This window comes from Hypanus sabinus, chromosome 18, assembly GCF_030144855.1.
Source record: "Hypanus sabinus isolate sHypSab1 chromosome 18, sHypSab1.hap1, whole genome shotgun sequence".
NCBI lineage: Eukaryota > Metazoa > Chordata > Chondrichthyes > Myliobatiformes > Dasyatidae > Hypanus > Hypanus sabinus.
This window is the reverse complement of record NC_082723.1, coordinates 60,113,515-60,131,921: the sequence shown is the minus strand read 5'-3', so window position 1 is coordinate 60,131,921 and position 18,407 is coordinate 60,113,515. Positions and strand designations below refer to the sequence as shown.

Sequence of the window (18,407 nt, the reverse complement as noted above, 5' to 3'; positions counted from 1 at the left end):
GTTCTGTAGTGATGTCTTTAAGGAAACAAGCTCACATGCTTTGCTTGTTATGCTTATGTGCACATCTGCCTTTATTACATCAGGGAAAGTGTATTATAACCTGATATTATCAACATTATCCCCCAAGTAAAATGATACCATTTTTCCCAGCAGTACTTTTGGTGGTGATCTTGTGATTTCCCACCCTGTCACCTATGTCCTCTGCCCCATCTGGAGTAAGTGACCTTATTCTTCCTATTAAAGTCAAAGAGCTGTAGAGTACTACAGTACAGAAACAGGCCCTTCGGCCTATCCAGTCCACATTGACCTGATCTTCTGCCTAGTCCCATTTACTTGCACCTGGACCATATACCTCCTATTCATGTACTGCTCAAAACTTTTCTTAAATGTTACCACACTCACACCACTCTCTGAGTGAAGTTTCCCCTTAAATACTTAACCTTGCACCCTAGACCTATGGCCTCTAGTGTTGGCGTGTGGCCAGGTGGTTAAGGCGTTCATCTAGTGATCTGAAGGTCGCTAGTTTTGAGCCTCGGCTGAGGCTTGCGTGTGTGTCCTTGAGCAAGGCACTTAACCACACATTGCTCTGCGACGACACCGGTGCCAAGCTGTATGGGTCCTAATGCCCTTCCCTTGGACAACATCGGTGGTGTGGAGAGGGGAGACTTGCAGCTTGGGCAACTGTTGGTCTTCCATACAACCTTGCCCAGGCTTGCGCCCTGGAAACTTTCTAAGACGCAAATCCATGGTCTATCGAGACTAACGGAGGCCTACACTACACATGGCCTCTAGTTCTAGTCTGCACACATTCACCATATCTGTACCCCTCTTAATCTGTATGCCTCTATAAAATTTCACTTAATTCTCCTGTATTCCAGGAAATAAAGGGCTGTTCAGCCTTTCCCCATAACCCATGACCTCAAGTCCTTGTAAATTTTCTCTGCACACTTTCAATTATGTTGATATCTTTCCTGTAGGTAGGTGACCAGAACTGCACTCCATAATCCAAATTAGTCCTTACCAATGTCTTACACAACTTCAAAATAGCATTCCAACTCCTCTACTCAGTACTTTGATTTGTGAAGGCCAATGTGCCAATGCCGTCTTTATGATCCTATCTACCTGTGACACCACTTTCAAGGAATTATGGATCTGTATTCCCAGATTGCTCTGTTCTAGCACACTCCTCATCGCCCTATTGTTCACTGTGGAAGCCCCACCCTGGTTTGTTCTCCCAAACTGTAACAACTCACACCAACTTTGTGATTTATTTCTTTGCCTTCATCCATATTGAACTTCACTTTTCATCTCTTGCCCATTCCAAAGTTCTTGTTGCCATCTGCTTTTTTTTTTTGCTTGTGAACGAAATCCACACATTCAGGGTCAGCGGCAAATTGTATGATTTTGCTTCATCAGAAGCAGAGACAAAGGAGCGACACTGGGAGCTGCAAGGTTTTGTGGCTCAGCTGTTTATTGGTTAAATCTGCTGAACGACCCGAGAACCCATGACTTTGTTCTGTTAGAAATCTGACCGAAGTGGGAAAAGAACAGCAGCTAAGTGCACAACCACGTCAGCCGCTGTTTAGTTGGACGTTGCAGGTATTAAATACAAGCAGATGGCAAAAAGGACTTTCTCCTATGGCTACATTTTAAATATTTAATGGGAATCCAGGATTAAATTTCCTTTCATACAGATCTTGGAATAAATTCTTCGTTGCTACAATAGCTGCACTGATTCTTCAGTGGGAGTTCAATGGGTTTGAAGAGGCTGAAACTAAAAGTAATGTATGACAGAACTGAACCGTTTTTTTCCATCACCAGAGATGGTTTATTCAGTGATTTACAGTGTTGCAGGAAAAGAGTATTCCATAAAACACACTGTTTATGGTTTCAAATGATGACATGATCACCTCTCTCCAGAATGCATTCAAGCCATGGTCACAGAAATCCCTCACTGTAATCATGGATATCATGTGCTCCTTCTCCAGGGACACATGGGCATGGGCGTAACTCCAGAAGAGAGTCTGGCAACTGGCTTGAGCAGAACTCTTGACTGCCCGCTGCCTGGATCGATGAATGGGCACCTTGGTCAGGCCCAGGAACAAGCCAGACCGGAGATTCACCGCTGCCCCCTCACAATTGATGAGCAAGGTTTAGGAACTTGCGGAAATGCAGCCAGAACTGGGGAGCCTTCGGATACACGGATAAAGGCTGCAACCTCTGACACTCCATCTAAACAGGGTACACCGTCTCCTCCCAGCTACACAAACAATAGACGGTTGGGAAGTCCATTAACTGATTGAATAATCTGTTGCACCATAGTGCTTTCCATCCCAGGTCCCAAATATAAAGGAGGGAGGGAACAGAACTGTACTGCACACTCCTTACAAAAGTCACATAAATCAGAGTTACTATTCTAATCTGTTGACTGCCAAGGATCAGGTGCAAGTAACAATGGCATCAAAGTCCGGCATCTGTTTGGCTGCAATAAAGGTGCCAGCTCAATGGTCCTTGATGGACTTCCTCCTCTTAATGTGAGCCTGACCTCTAATATCCGATCGGTATTGTTTAATCTTTCTGCTTTGTTCTTAACAATTACTTGCGTGATATATCAAAAAAATAATCAATTCTTTCTTACAGTTTCTAAAATAGTCTAGGATTTGTTTGGCATAAGATAAGCTGCACCCTGTTTCATACTTCCACACAAAAGCAGTAAATGGACTAAAGCTTCATATTTCCATTTGCTTTGCAATTAATCGGTTGATTCCGTCGTAGTGGGTGGTATAAATGACACAAATATACAGACGTGGCTGTGAAGGGATCACTGCTCACTCATCGGGGAGGGAGTCCACCCTTCATTAGACCACTATCTATTACAGAACCTTACTAGGTCAAAGGTGATGGGTAGGACACGCAGTTTGCCGTCGAGAGAGTAATTAGAAACCAGATTTCTTTTGCAGACAGACTCACAGAACAGATTTTATTCCAAATCAGAAATTCCACAAAGTCTTTGGTACGAGTCTGAGCTATTCACTAGATCTTGAAAACAGCTGAATCTGCATTCAATTTACTGGACCATAAGGAAAATATGGGATCGTTGTACCTGTCTTGTGTGTGGCGGGGGGGGGGGGGGGACAAGGGGCTGAGAGGCAAATTACTTTTAGTGTGAGCTGTTGAAAGCCTGATTCCACTGATTAGCCTCTCCTTGTGCTATCATTATCACAGAACAACTCTTGGGGTCAGTGTGAAAGTTCATTTCACTCACTGATACAGAAAGTCAGCAAAAAAATCTAATATTGGAAAACAGGAATTCCCCTGGTTGATCCAGCTCTTTGCTTCCATTAATGTGATTTCTTCTGCTGCTTTTCTTCCCATTTTAATTTAATTTCTGTATAACCTAACTTTTGTCAGAAAAAAAATCTGTGCTTGTGGCCCACTGAGTACTGTTTTAATTCAGCAACATTTCCTCTTAGCAATTGAAGGAAACAAAATGTGAGCAAGGACCAAAATGCTGGAGATGAAATACCTGGTTATTTGACCACCATGTTCCCCCTATTCTTCAAAGATTCCAGAACATCAGAAGGTTTATTGTGGGAAGTCCACTTCTTAGGTGAGAAATAAGGTTGATGCTCATTCCATGCCACTGCGTTGATGAGAGACCACCGTTGACGGAGGCTTTTGGGTGGTGGCCAAGAAAAACTGTTGTTTTCCTTCTCTGTCTTCACCTGAGTGGACCACATTGGAGAGTTGGACTGGTAACAGTCATGAATTTCTATTTTCTCAGTTACACAGAATCGTTAGTGGTAGGTGCAAACAACGGTAAGTAGGAAGATTAAGTGTCTTCCTTGCCAAAGGAACAGGTGTACAGGTATAGAAAAGAGTCAGGAAGCATATGCTAGGAAATATGAATGCAGTGTAGCTTCAGAAAGAGCACTCAACTTATCTAGCATAAGTGGTTGATCTCTTGTATGTTCTGCTCTCACAAGGTAGCTCTATTTAATTGATTTGGTCTAATGCTAAGACAGGCTGCTTCATTCAAAGCTTTTCATGTATTATCATGTCCTTTCCATTCTCAAACTAGTCCTCCCATGAACACTTCATCCTAAGATTCCAGCCTTTTGTAATACAGACTTTGAAACGCGTCTGAATCAGATGGGATCACAAAGTGTGAGAGGGCATGCATCAGCCTTTTAAAAACCCTGCAAAGGAAAAGGTGAGTTTCCTTTCAGGTGACAAACCCTCACAATGCATACTTGCAGACATCGAAATAGGAATAAAGTGCTCCAAGAATGAAATTGATATATTAATATTTCACCATTTCCTGGCTGTGGACAGTAGACTTCCAGACAAATGGAAATAAAAATGGAATTCTGACCAATTTGGAACAGGGGATTAAAGGCATGCATCAGATCTTGAATTAAATCAGGCTCCCAGTCAAAGCTGCCAAGTAAGATTTACTCAGAGTTCTGGCTTGGACTCATACTTTCCTACAACTGTGGAACAAGCAATCTCTCTGTCCTTGGTACTGTATGCAATGAATGCAGCCAGTTCTTTTATAATGCTTTACTTAAAATGGCCCCTCTTTTATTGTTGCAATTAAGTCCTTTGGTTTTTCATGTTCCCTCTGATTATTACACATTAATGTTAATTTATGACAATTGCAAGTTTACATCTCCCATCAATTATTTGTTTCCTGATGAGCTCACGCTACATTAATCGAACAAGTTCTAAAGCTAATACAGCTGGCAGCATAGATATAACATTCATCAGGACTGGTGTTATGAATCGCATTCATGAATCCTAATGCTGATCTTGCTGACAGTCTGTGGAGGAAAGCATCTGGAAAAACACTCCCTCTTCTACCCAGACAAATGATGACCAGGAAGTCCACATCTTGCATGGTCCCCTAGATCTGGCAAACTGTCCAGATCTGGAAATGCCTCACCAGTTCTTCATCATAACTGGGTCTAAACCTTGGAACATCTGACAAAATTACTGTGGGTGTACCTTCACAAAAAAGGACTTGTTCAGTGTGCAGACCCTTCTCAAAACCACCTTCTCTGGGACAGACAGAAACTTCAATACTTTTGTCAGATCCTGAAAAGTAATTACTAACTGGATACAGTAGATACCAAAAGTTTGACATCTGTGTTGAGATAACTCTATACAGCATTTGCCTCCATTTTCACTTACTGCCCCTTATGTTTGGTATCCTTTATGGCTTGACTCAATAATCCTGCAATGCTCATGCCAAGACCACATTTCCTCTGTTTCCTAAGCCAATGGTTCTCACCAGCAGTAAACTAGAAGGATGAGGGGTGTGACCAAATACTGCCATTGAGTCTTTGGTTGTGATCATTGCTTTTATCAGCTGATATGCTGTTAGATTTAATTTCTTCCTGGTTACTGCCCCTTCCCATCTCTGTAACCCGCTTCTGCTATACAACTGTGCAAGAACTTAATGCTCCTCCAGCTTTGGCACCCCTCAGAACCTCTGCCATTGACGGTACTTTCATCTGCCAAGACCTGAGGATCTGGAACTTTTGCCCTAAGTCTCACAAGTCTTTTTCTTTCTTAATGGAGATCTATTTGAAAAGTTTCTCAGAATCAGAATCCAGTTTATCATCACTGATATAACAAAGACATGAAATTTGTTGCTTTGCGGAAGCAAAACTGTGCAAAGACATAAAATGAGCATTGAGTACAAAATGGTAATGGTGAGACAGTGCTCACAGGTGGAATTGGAACAACTCATTACATTAAATGCAAGTTGGTTTGGTTGAAGTAAATCCATTTTCCCAGCAGTTGCCACACCAGGCTCATTTCTCCCTCCTTCACCACAGGGGTCATGTGAAAACCCTTGCACGCCGATAACGGGATGGAATATCGTGAATGAGGGCGCACAGACCACCGCCCTCTCCCGCCACATCACTTCTGCAACTATTCATGTGAATAACTAGAAGCTGTGAAACAATGGAGATTCTCAGCAGGTCAGGTAGCTGCTGTGCGTAGAAACAGAGACAACACAAAGAACTGCAGATACTGAATCTCCAGCGACAAGCATTTAGAGGGAGGAGTACTGTGGGTCATATCAGTCCTGATGCAGGGCTTGGACTTCAAACACTGCCAGTTCCTTGCCCCTCCACAGATGCTTTTCAGGTCACTGAGTTGCTCCAGCACACCGTTTGTTGAAACAGAGATAATATTTAATGTCTATTTACCCCAAGGATCCTCTTCCCTCCCTTAGCTGGCAGTGAGCATTGCTCAGCATCACAGACAAAATGCTGGAGATACTCAGCAGGCCAAGTCCCATCTATGGAAAAGAGTACAGTCGGCATTTCGGGGCTGAGACCCTTCACCAGGACAGACACACAAAATGCCGACCGATGAAGGTTCTCAGCCTGAAACGTCAACTTCACTCTTTTCCATAGATGCTGCTTGGCCTGCTGAGTTCCTCCGGCATTTTGTGTGTGTGCTGCTTCGAGTTCGAGCATCTGCAGCTCTTCTCTTGTCAGTCAGTGAGAGTTGGTCAGCTGGTCACTATTGGTCTCCACTCTCTCACAGGCATTCCCTCTGTTCTGTTCACCCCTCCTACCTGCAAAGAAAGCGTCCCTCCTTCCTGTTCTGAGGGGTGATGACCCTGAAATATTCATGCTGTTACCCCCTCAGACACTGCCTGCTCCGCTGAGTATTCCCAGTACTTTCAATTTTTATTTCAGGTTTCCAGCATCTGCAGCTTTTTATGTGGGGGACGAAGCCTGTATTTAATTCTACTCAGAATGAGCTCACTCCTTCTGGAAACGGGGATGGGGGGGGGGGGCGGTGCTGGTGGAGGAAATTTTTACTAATATTCAACCACGGTGAGGAAGGTTAGAATGGGTGAACAAATGCAAGCGGACTGGCCAGAGATGAACAGGTCGCTGGAGGCTGCAGGCATAGCGGCAGGCACCGATTCTAAATTGCCCACCGCACATCCAATACACGTGCCTGCCATGCTGATAGAGGATGCAGACAAGGCGCCGCGTTGCCAAGCTATAATCCGAACACCAGTCACACAGCAAGTGGTTCATTTCCACTCCAACTATACAATCGAATGGACCGGACAAGGGGAGATTAGAGCAATCCAGTCTACCCAGTCGCGTTGGCACCCAGGTGGAAATCAGGAATGTCGTATGTCAGGGCAGCATCTGCTCTTCAGCGCTCCTCTCGCGGGATAATTTATCTGGGAAACATTATCAGTCAATTTGAAAAAGTTGTGCTATGATAAACCTTCGGTTTTTCAGGGTGTTTTTTTTTAAATCAAGATCACCCAAAGTATCGGGCTTTAAAATGAGATCACACCAGGGAGCAAGCGGTTCATTCTCCCACCGGCGTGCTAACACCAGAAACAGCGCAAGAGGATGCAAATCAAACAAAGCCTGGCGGGGAACAGTTGCGGGGTATCTGCGCGGAGGGCTGGATTCTGACATCTGTTACCCTCTCAATAGGTCCTTTAAAATCTGGTTGCGAGGCAGGCTCCTCACACTACTAATTCTAAAAGAAGGCTCGCTTCTAATGCGAAAGTTCACGATTTAAGTAAAGATCCGCGCAATTTAATGCGCCGGGAAGGATGTACGTTAAAAGCAGCAGACTCTGTAGAAGGCTTACGCACACTGAATGCTGGAGGAGCTCCGGCAGGTCAGGCTATGGAAATAAATAAAGAGTCGACGTTTCGGACAGAGAATATTGGTGTAGTCTTTTTTTTACCCTTTCTCGGCTGGGTTCATCACCTCTATGGCATTGAAACAGACAGGTGAGCAGTGTTGCCTGACGAATGGGGGTGTCAGCCGCCCCCTCCCTGCCTCTTGTATTGCGGCTTTCTCGCCGGTGCCACTGGACTGACACTGCCACGGGTTCTCTGCAAAGCCGGGGGTTCCGCGGACACCTTGCTCAATGGCATCGGTCCCCGGCACTAAAAAAAAGATTGGAAACCCTAGCAAAAGCGAAAGGGCTCGGCAGGGATCCGATGGCTCCGGGGCGTGAGACAGAAAGCGAGAGCGCAAACCTGTCCCGCAGCGGGGCAGGAATCACTGCGGAGGGACGGGCGCAGGCAGGAGAATGAGACAAATCAAATTAAAGTAAAATAAAGCGATGAAATGATATCTGGTGGCTCGGTGGTTTGGTCTCTCCCGGCTAAACGCACGCGGGTCAGTCTCATCGGGCAAAGAGGCAGACACTGTAAGAGAGCGACTGTTTGTGTGTGAGAATGAGAGGGGTGTGAATGTGCGAGTGAGACTGTACCTGTGAGAGTGCGAATGATTGTGTGTGTGTGTGTGTGTGTGTGTGTGTGTCTTTATCGGAGTGTAACTGGTGATGTGTGTGTGTGTGTGTGTGTGTGTGTGTGTGTGTGAGTGTGTGTGTGTGTGTGTCTTTATCGGAGTGTAACTGGTGATGTGTGTTGAGTGTGTGTGTGTGTGTGTGTGTCTTTATCGGAGTGTAACTGGTGATGTGTGTTGTGAGTGAGTGTGTCTGTGAGAGTGTGTGTGTGTGTGTGAGTGTGTGTCTGTGAGTGTGTGTGTGTGTGTGAGTGTGTCTGTGAGTGTGTGTGTGTGTGTGTGTGTGTGTGTGAGTGTGTGTCTGTGAGTGTGTGTGTGTGTGTGTGTGAGTGTGTGTGTGTGTGTGTGTGTGTCTTTATCGGAGTGTAACTGGTGATGTGTGTTGTGAGTGAGTGTGTCTGTGAGTGAGTGTGTCTGTGAGTGTGTGTGTGTGTGTGTGTGTGAGAGAGAGAGAGAGAGAGAGACAGAGAGAGAGAGAGGATTAGAGCCAATGGGTTCCTGCCGCTTCGGCCCACGTCGGCCTCAGGAAAGAGCACGGGAACGAGATCTGAAGAGACAGTATTGATCCCCAGTCCCGGGGTGTGCCCTCCGGCAGAGAGAAGGTCGGGGAGGAGGTCATGAAACTAGTGAACTGTCAGCCTGAGCGCTTCAGGCTTCAGTGAGAAGAGCCGGAACAGAGTTCAGTGCCGGACTCCCCACAGAGCGCAGCCAGGTTGGCGTTTCTGCCTCAGCATCCCCGGCCAGTGATCCGGTGCTGTGGCTGTTTCCACAGCAGTGGTCCGAAAGCCGGGTCCCTCCTCACGCGGGCTCGCTGCCGTATCATAAATCTGTCCGCCAGCCGGAAAGCCAAGCAGGCGAGAGAAGCAATCCACTCCAGCACGGTGAGTCGCCCGGGAGCCGCAACTGTCTTAGCACAGTAGCTCCCTGAACTGTCAGATCAAGTCACTCGTTTGAGAAAGCTCGGCTGCAGCCACCAAGTCTTCCTGTGCTGAAGGCTATACCGAGCGAAATACGCAGGTGCCTTGCATAAACTCTCCCCGTTCTGTACTGATGGAAAGATCCCTCACAAATTCTGCGTACTCCACCCTCCATCTCCACAATGACCACACCAGAGGGGAGACTTACAATTCAATACGAGGGGAGAGAAAAGACAAAAAAAAATTCTCCTCTTCGGCAATTCCTGCACCGTCAGCGTTACTCCCGTTCTCCCACCGGGGACTGACTGCACACGCTGAAAGCAAGGTGCCGCGCCGATTAAAATCAGAGATTTCAAATCACAATTAAATAGGCAGCACAGATACTGAAGTTCGGAGCAGTTTAGGAGAAATTCTTTCTTACCTTAAGTTGTGCCGGGTGCAAGTCATTCAGCCTCTACAGTGAGCAGACTTAAGTAATTCAATCCCTTTGCCTCTGAAAAAACTTGTCCTTCTGGCTCTGAGCTGCGGGATTGTTCTTGCATTGAAGATAGAACTTGCACCATCAGGTCGTGTGTAGGTGCTGAACAACAAAGCTGAAGCCCCCACCTTTTTAATATAGAAACTGCAGAGTGTGGATAGTCAGCCAAGCCAGCACCCTCTCCGTTTATATAGTATCTCTGAAAGCAATGAACTTTGGCATCTTCTCAGTAATAAGATGCCTTTAGGCTGACTGTAGAAGTGATGAATTAAAGCTGCAGCCACACTGTTTTTTTGGAAGATTGTTTTAACATACCATTTATGGTGAACCACAAAGGTTCCTACTGCTACATCCCTCCCCTCTTCCCAGCCTCCTCCCCACCGCCCCCTTCCCGGGCACACCGCCGACCCACCAGTGACTCAGCTCATAGGAAGAATCCTCGTTCCACGTAAAAGTTCCAAGAGCAATCGATTCGCCGGTGGTCTGCTATCTGATCACAGAAGGGACTCTCGGCTCAGGAACGGTTTTAATAGGAGCCGGCTCCTGCGGCACATGGCTAACTCCACGTTTCTTGTGTCCGGGCTGTATTGGCTATATCGTCAGCAAGGTGTTCAGACAGGAGACAAGAGGGAAAGTGTGCCCGCGAATGACTACTCAAAGGCTTTAACACCTTGGTGACCACTGATGGGGCTTTCTGCGCTCTCACACTGCACATCTTGCGTGCAAAGGTGACGGGGCTGCAAACATTCAGAACTACATTCGATAATCAGTTCAAACAGTATTTTTTAACAGCCAGTTATTGCCATGGGGAGCTAGACCGCGTGGAAACTGGTTCCTCGGCCCATTGAATACCTGGGTGAATGGGTTTAAACCGCACGCACCAAGTTACAGCGACAGCGTTTGTTTGGGGTACCATCCAGACGCGGCTTTTCGTTAGAACAGTGCGCAGACACAGTAGAAGGGAAAACAGTGACAGAATGCAGAAGAATGTGACGCTTACAGAGAAAGCGGCAGACGGCAAGGCGCAAGGTCACCACGAAGTAGATTATGAGGTTAAGTGTCCTTCTTATTGCACTAAGCGGTCATTCAATAGCACAGAATGGGTTATTGGAAATGGTTGCTCCTCGGGAGGCTAAAGAAATCCAGCGCGCCCCTTTCGACCATCGATAGTTTTTTTTTTAATCGATGCACCGTAGAAAGGATCCCATCGGTGTACATCACGGCTTGTTACGGCAATTGCTCTCTGCCTGTGACTGCAAGAAACTGTGGAGTTGCGGACAGCGCTCCGCACATCAGGGAAAACAGCCTCCCTTCAATAGATTCTGGCTATGGTTGTCACTGTCTCAGTAAAGCGGTGAACATGATCAAAAATAACACCCACCCTTGTCCCCCGTGCCATGAGAGAGAAGATAAAACCGCCTGAGAGCGCATACCACCACCTCTGTGCTCTCCCCCCACCCCCTCATGCTCTCCTCGATTCTCTCACTCACCTACACACTGGGGGTTTTGCAATGACCACCTAAAGTGCCGATTGCAAGCCTTTGTGATATGGGAGGAAGCCGGGACAGGTGCAAACAGCACCTGAGGTCAGGGCTAAAATCCAGCGCTGCGAGGCAGCAGCCTCACACACTATGCTAATGCGCTGAGCACGCGGTTAGTCAGCAGCTGGGGAGCACCATTCTTTGTATTGCATAGGTTAGGAGAGCTTAAGGCAGATCTCTAATGCAAATAAAAATGAAACTAATGCTCAGTTTTTTTGACACTGTGGAAACTTTCTTCAGAACAAGCTAACATCCCGGCGGTGATTCCCACAGATTCCAATGCACTGAGGCCTTTATCTACTCAAACATCTTTACAATGACGACTAAGCGAAGCTCGTGCAATACTCCCCTTCAAAAATGTTTTGCTTGTTGACGATTTGGGGGAGTTTATTTAAGCAACTGCAACCGTTGCTATGTGAAAAAACAGTCAAACATTCCAGATGTTTCTGCGCGAGCCGGTGACTACAGTCATGATCGCGATAGTGAGACTGAACTGAGAAGTTGAGCATTTTTGGTGAGATATTGGTGCGCGTGTGTTATCAGCTTCATTCATGCATTCCCTTGGTCAGTACACACAACTGGCAACAGTATCCCGGGGAATTTCCTAATGATGTCAATGGCAGGCACATCAATGTCATCAGTCTAGAAGGGGGATTTCCTCCGGGAAGTTTGCACCGTGAATAAAGATATATGAGTAGATAATTTCTTTGGATATTGAAAACCTTTTGATATTCTTTTGTGCTTTCTGTTTTTAAAAAAGTTCAACGTTCACAGTATGTTTCCTATTGAGGTAGTAAACCATATACAGCCTTGAGATTTGTCTTCTTGCAGGCAGCCTCAAAACAAAGAAAGAAAACACACAGCAAAGAGCACCAAACACCTAATGTGTTTAAAAAAAAAGAACAAATTCTGCAAAAAAAAAGGTAAACGCATAACAGCCAGAAGCTGATCTGTAATGTACCATCTGGGTGTCTCTTTCATGGCCACAGAATCTCATGCCTACTCCTTTAACAATGGAATCCCTTGTCACTACTGCAATCCTCTTCTCCTCCCTTCCTTCTGAGCCAGAGATACAGACTCAGTGCCAGAGACCAGGTCGCTGTGGCTCCACCCCCCCACCCCAATACATCATCCCCCCTCAATAGTATCCATATAACTATTATTGAGGGGAATGGCCACAGAGGTACTCTGCACTAGCTGCCCATTTTCTTTTTTTCTCCTGTCACCCAGGCACCTGCCCTGCAACTTAGGCATGACTACTTCCCTACAGCTCCTATCTATCACCTCCTCAATTTCCCATATGAGCCGAAGGTTATTGATCTGCTGGCCCACTTCCTTAACGTAGAAGGTTGAGGGGGGACTTGTTAGAGGTTTTTAAAATTATGAGGGGGATAGATAGAGCTGACGTGGATAGGCTTTTTCCATTGAGAGTAGGGGAGATTCAGACAAGAGGACATGAGTTGAGAGTTAAAGGGCAAAAGTTTAGGGGTAACACGAGGGGGAATTTCTTTACTCAGAGAGTGGTAGCTGTGTGGAACGAGCTTCCGGTAGAAGTGGTAGAGGCAGGTTCCATTTTGTCATTTAAAAAAAATTGGATAGGTACATGGACAGGAAAGGAATGGAGGGTTATGGGCTGAGTGCAGGTAGGTAGGACTAGGTGAGAGTAAGCGTTCGGCATGGACTAGAAGGGCCGAGATGGCCTGTTTTCGTGCTGTAATTGGCATATGGTTATATGGTTAACACATTCTCTGAGGGACTACAGCTTAGTGCACCTGGGGCAGATGTGGTCATCCAGGATTCCAGGGGTCTTCCAGAATTGCCACATCTTTCACAGAGAACACAACGCGGTCCCTGGAGCCATTCTCACTGCACTCAGTAACGAAGAATGCAGAAAGGGAAATTTACCTCACCCAAGCCTGATGAGCCAAAGCCTCCTCACTCTAACACTGCTCGCTCCAGCAATGGCCACTCTGGTCATCCCAACCTTATTTTTATATTCCCTTGCGAATGACTTGTGATTCATCAAATTTGCTGATGATACTAAGCTGGGTGGCAGTGTGACATGTGATGAGGATGTTAGGAGAATTCAGGGTGACTTGGATAAGCTGAGTGAGTGGGCAGATACTTGGCAGATGACGTTTAATGTGAATAAGTGTGAGGTTATCCACTTTGGGAGTAAGAACAGGAAGGCAGATTATTATCTGAACAGTGTAGAGTTAGGTAAGGGAGAAATACAAAGAGATCTCGGAGTCCTTGTTCATCAGTCACTGAAGGTGAATGAGCAAGTGCAGCAGGCAGTGAAGAAGGCTAATGGAATGTTGGCCTTTATTACAAAGGGAATTGAGTACAAGAGCAAGGAAATCCTCTTGCATTTGTACAGGGCCCTGGTGAGACCACACCTGGAGTATTGTGTACAGTTTTGGTCTCCAGGGTTAAGGAAGGACATCCTGGCTGTAGAGGAAGTGCAGTGTAGATTCACAAGGTTAATTCTTGCGATGTCTGGTCTGTCTTATGCAGAGAGGTTAGAGAGATCGGGCTTGTACATGCTGGAATTAAGGAGATTGAGAGGGGATCTGATTGAAACATATAAGATTATTAAGGGATTGGACAAGATAGAGGCAGGAAATATGTTCCAGATGCTGGGAGTGTCCAGTATCAGAGGGCATGGTTTGAGAATAAGGGGTAGGTCATTTAGCACAGAGTTAAGGAAAAACTTCTTCTTCCAGAGAGTTATGGGGGTCTGGAATGCACTACCTCGGAAGGCAGTGGAGGCCAATTCTCTGGATGCTTTCAAGAAGGAGCTAGATATGTATCTTATGGATAGAGGAATCAAGGGATATGGGGACAAGGCAGGAACTGGGTATTGATAGTAGTTGATCAGCCATGATCTCAAAATGGCAGTGCAGACTCGAAGGGCCGAATGGTCTACTTCTGCACCTATTGTCTATTGTCTGTTGTCTATTGATTCAATTGGGCTGTCAGAAATCACTGAAAGCCTGCGAACACTTCTTTTTAAATCACTCACCCTGACCTATCTGCAGCTTCCTCTTACGAATTTAATAGATTAACAGGACAGATTGTTGACAGTACTGATGTAAAGAGGGATCTTATCCATGTCTATAGCTCACCAAAAGTGATCATATTCATAGACAGGACATTAAAGAAAGCCAATGGCATGCTTGCCTTTATACATCAGGACATTAATCATAAGAGAAAGGAAGTCACATTGCAGCTGTATAAAACTTCAGTTAATCCACACTTGATGTATTGGTTACTTTATTTATTTAGTTATACAGAATGGAGTAGGACCTTCCAGCCCTTTGAGCTGATATCTGCAATCCCAATTTATCCCTAACCTAATCATGGGACAATTTACAACGACTAATTCACCTATCCGGTAAGTTTTTGGACTGTGGGAAGAAACCAGAATGCCTGAGGAAAACACACACATTCTATGGGGAGGACTATACCGTCTCCTTATTGATGATGCCCGAATTGAACTCGGAATTCAAACTGAGCTGTAATGTGTCACATCAATAGCTGTGCTAACTGTGGTGATTGCGTGTAATTTTGGTCGCCCCATTACAGGAAGAACATGGAGGCTTTGGCGAGCGTGCAGAACCGATTACCAGGATGCTCCCCTCTTTGTCGATTCCCCACTCTCTTCCTCTTTTTACACCTTCTCCTCACCTGCCTATCACTTCCCTGGTGCCCTGCCTCCTTCCCTTTCTCACGTGATCCACTCTCCTCTCCTATTGGATTCCTTCTTCTCCAGCTCTTTACCTTTTCCACCAATCACCTCACAGCTTGTTACTTCGTCCCCACTCCCCCACCCACCTGGCTTCACCTATCACCTGCTCGCTCGTACTCATTCTCCTCTCCCCCTGCCTTCCTATTCTGACATCCTCCCCTTTCCTTTGCAGTCCTGATGAAAGGTCCTGGCCTTTATTTATTTCCATGGATGCTACCTCGCCTGCTGAGTTTGTGTGTGTTGTTCTGGATGTCCATTATCTGCCGAATCTCCCCTGTGCTGTCTGAAATAGTAAGCATGAGCTATAAAGGGAGATTGGACAAACGTGAGCTGTTTTATCTGGAGTACTGGAGGCGAAGTGTAGATCTGCGGAAGTTAGATTATGAAAGGTATAGACAGGGAAGACAGGAAGAATCTATTTTTCAGGGCAAAATATCAAATACTAGAGGATTTTTTTTTAAATGAAAGGTGATGTGTGGGGTAAGTTTGTTACACAGCACATGTTAGGTGCCCAGAATGGGCTTCCAGGAGATGTGATGGAAATGGATGTGATAGTGGTGTTTAAGAGGCTGTTAGCTAGACACAAGAGTGTGCGGGCAAAGGAGGGTGATGGATCATATATGAGCAGAAGAGAATTAGTTTGATTTAGCCTCATGTTCGGTACCGGCAGCGTGGGCTGAATGGCCTGTCCCTGTTCCGTGTTAACGGAGCAATTTTAAAGGTCTTTGACAGTGGCGGACTATCAAGCTTCCCTGTAGTTGGGGCGACCTGCTTGAGGGAGAGGCCTGCTCTATCTAGAGGGCTTCCTCATTGAAGGACCAGTTCAATCAACCCTCCACATCCAGGAAGGTGGGGACAGTGGACAGAGAACCCTCCCCATGAAACGCATTCTGTGTGATCTAGATCATTATGAAATAAATATCAATTCTCTAATTCTTTACCATCTCTTTCAATCTCTTTAGGGGCTACATGGCCGCATGGTGGTTAGCACAAAGCTTTACAGTACTATGGACTAAGGTTCAATTCCCGCTACTGTCCGTAAGGAGTTTGTACGATCTCCCCATAACTGCGTGGGTTCCCTCCCCACAGTCCAAAGATGTACCAGTTAGTAGGTTAATTGTCCCATAAGTTAAATTCAATGCTCGCTGGGTGGCTTGGCTCAGAGGACTGGAGGGGCCTATTTCGTTCTGTATCTCAACAAATAAATCAACAATCATTTTTCTTTTGCTTTCTACTTGCTGGCTTATATATATATGTCTCAGCTGAGAATTAATTCACACATCCTGCTCCAGACAGTGTGTGCCTCAATGAAGATTTTTCAGCAGTTCCTTGCCCTGTTTACATGGGTGTGCCAAATCCCGTGTGTAGGGTACCTAGCTGAGATGGCGTTCAACAAGCAGAGAGTCTGTGGGCAAGTGTAAAAGTGAAGTTGTAACTGTTTGTTCGCCGATGAGACCATATATTCCACTTTCACGTGTCAAGAGTTTCAACAAGACTGCGTGGTAACCAGCCTCAGTACTATCACAGTAGAAACACACAGAACAAGACTGTTCTACTCACCCAGCCTGCTCCAGTTCTCTGAGTGACAAGCCTCAAATCCCTGTCCTTTCTCCAGAGCCTGCAAACCTGTCCTTAATCAATTCTCCACTGAAGTTATTGCTATTTTGAGGTTCTGATGGACTGGTCAGAGCACCTTCAAGTGGGCACATTTATCCAGACTGAGTAGCTGTGGTTGCTACAGCAAAATCAGATTCAGGTTTAAGATCACTGATATACACTTATGCCATGAAATTTGTGACTGCAGTACAGTGCAAGATTAAATAACAACTCTAAGTTCCAATAAATAAATAAATAAATAAATAAATAGTGTCAAAGAGAGTATTCATGGATTCATGGGCTGCTCAGAAATCAGAGGGGAGACGACAAACTGTAGGAGTCTGGGGCGATGATTTCACATCTGTGAAGTATACCTTATGTCCAATAAGAAGTGAAGTTATCGACTGCAGTTAACGGCATTTTAGTGTTTCGGAAATGTACGAATTCTAAGTGATTCAGAGATTCAGTCATGCATCAAGAAGTAATAATTGTTTAAAACTTACTTTAAAACAAAGCATATGTTTTGGTCAAAATAAAAGTTTGGCAAATAAGCTCTCTCTTGATGCAAAACCCATCAGGTGAAACACATAAGTTGGTGCAAGGTACATAATTGACGCTGCAGGCAACAGGTATAAACATGAATTTTATCTTTGTTACTACATTACTCTCCCATAAATATATTTTGAAATCAGTGGAACTATTCATCCTTTACCAGTCCCTAATTTGCATTGCTCTGACTAGGTTAATTAGAGCATGTGGGTTGAGTTGGCAAAGGCTTTGAACAAGGCATTGGAAGTTAACGAAACTTGGAGTTGAATACATTCATCCTCATCTTGTTAGTTGTTTCCTGTAATTACATGTAGAACTTGTATTTTTAATTAGTTGTTTCATATAAACTCTCAAAGTTCAGAGCACTCCATGTAAAATGAATTGCTTTTGCAACACTGGTTTGGAAATTTCTTGGTCCTTGTTTGTTTTATAAGGGCAAAATAGGTATCTAATTATCCATCATGAACGTTGTTACATTTAACAATCATTATGGCCTTGACTTTTAATAGCCTTCCCTCTCACTAATAACCAGGACATAATCTTCTCGAATGGAGAAGGTGCAAAGGTCACAATGGCAGATGGTGGCTGATCTTCTGCAGTGAAGAGTGACAGTGACCTACTTCTGAGGGCATAGAGTCAGAGATGGTATTGATGTTGGTGTAGCAATTGGTACTGGAATTGCGATTAGTTTATTACATGTACCAAGATACAGTGAAAAGGTGGTCTTGCCTACCGTTCATTCATATAGATCAAAACACGACAAAATGCATTGAGCTGGACTAAGTTAAAACAACAACAATGTTAAAAAGTATCGGAGAAGTGCAGAGCAGGTAGTGAAAGATCGTAACAAGATCAGTTGACCCCTCATCCTTCTTTGCTTCCTAGGACTAGAGTCCTCCAATCCAGGCAGCATCCTAATGAAGCACCTCTGGACTCTCTCCCAATACACTCACACCCTTCAAATGTTGTGCTGACCAGAGATGCTCACAAAACTTCAAGTGTGGCTTAATAACTTACCGTCGCAACTCATATTCTGTGCTCTGACTTGCAAAGGCACAAAGCTTTCTTCATCACTCTAGACTTAGGGTACCACATTCAAGAAACTATGGGCTTCAACCCCAAGCCTCTAAATGCCTGACCATTTACTGAATATGTCCCACCCCTATTTGACATTCCAAAATATGTCAGTTTATCTGCCTTTGCTCTGCCCAGTTTTCCATCTGATTCGTATCTCTTGCTGTAGACTTAAATAACCTTCCT

At 45.1% G+C, this 18,407-nt stretch overlaps 1 protein-coding gene across 11 annotated transcripts in view; it reads right to left on the bottom strand.

Annotated features, from left to right (window-relative positions):
* The window catches only part of LOC132407657 (tenascin-like), a 167,039-nt gene extending 156,512 nt beyond the window's left edge, over positions 1–10,527 (bottom strand). For 3 of the 11 annotated variants that reach the window (XM_059994458.1, XM_059994462.1, XM_059994460.1), the window contains exon 1: positions 9,654–10,040. The gene's annotated coding sequence lies outside the window, so the exon portion shown is untranslated. Of the gene's footprint in view, positions 1–9,653; positions 10,088–10,122 lie in introns of those variants that run through there. The other 8 variants (XM_059994463.1, XM_059994464.1, XM_059994466.1 and 5 more) reach the window with 6 other exon arrangements.
* Between the last annotated feature and the right edge of the window lie 7,880 nt (positions 10,528–18,407).